The sequence below is a fragment of the Nematolebias whitei genome, chromosome 13 (assembly GCF_014905685.2).
Source record: "Nematolebias whitei isolate Nwh7 chromosome 13, NemWhi1, whole genome shotgun sequence".
NCBI classification, from domain to species: Eukaryota; Metazoa; Chordata; class Actinopteri; order Cyprinodontiformes; family Rivulidae; genus Nematolebias; species Nematolebias whitei.
Window position 1 is genome coordinate 46,261,309 of NC_056510.1, and position 546 is coordinate 46,261,854.

Below are 546 nucleotides of genomic sequence, written 5' to 3' on the forward strand. Positions count from 1 at the left end.
CTGATACTGGTGATTCTGAAAGCGTTGGCCTAATACTGGTGTTTCTGGAAATGTTGGTCTGATATTGGTACTTCTGGAAATGTTGGTCTGATACTGGTGTTTCTGAAAGCGTTGGCCTGATACTGGTGTTTCTGGAATCGTTGGTCGATACTAGTAATTCTGAAAACGTTGGCCTGATACTGGTGTTTCTGAAAGCGTTGGTCTGATACTTGTGTTGCTGAAAACGTTGGCCTGATACTGGTGTTTATGAAAACTTTGGCCTGATACTCGTGTTTCTGAAAATCTTGGCCTGATACTGGTGTTTTCTGGAATCGTTGGTCGATACTTGTGTTTCTGAAAACATTGGCATGATACTGGTGTTTATGAAAATGTTGGCCTGATACTGGTGCTTCTGGAAACGTTGGTCTGATACTGGTGTAACTGGAAACATTGATCTGATACTGGTGTTTCTGGAAACCTTGGCCTGATACTGGTGTTTCTGGAAACATTGGTCTGATTTTGGTGTTTCTGGAAACATTGGCCTGATACTGGTATTTCTGAAAATGT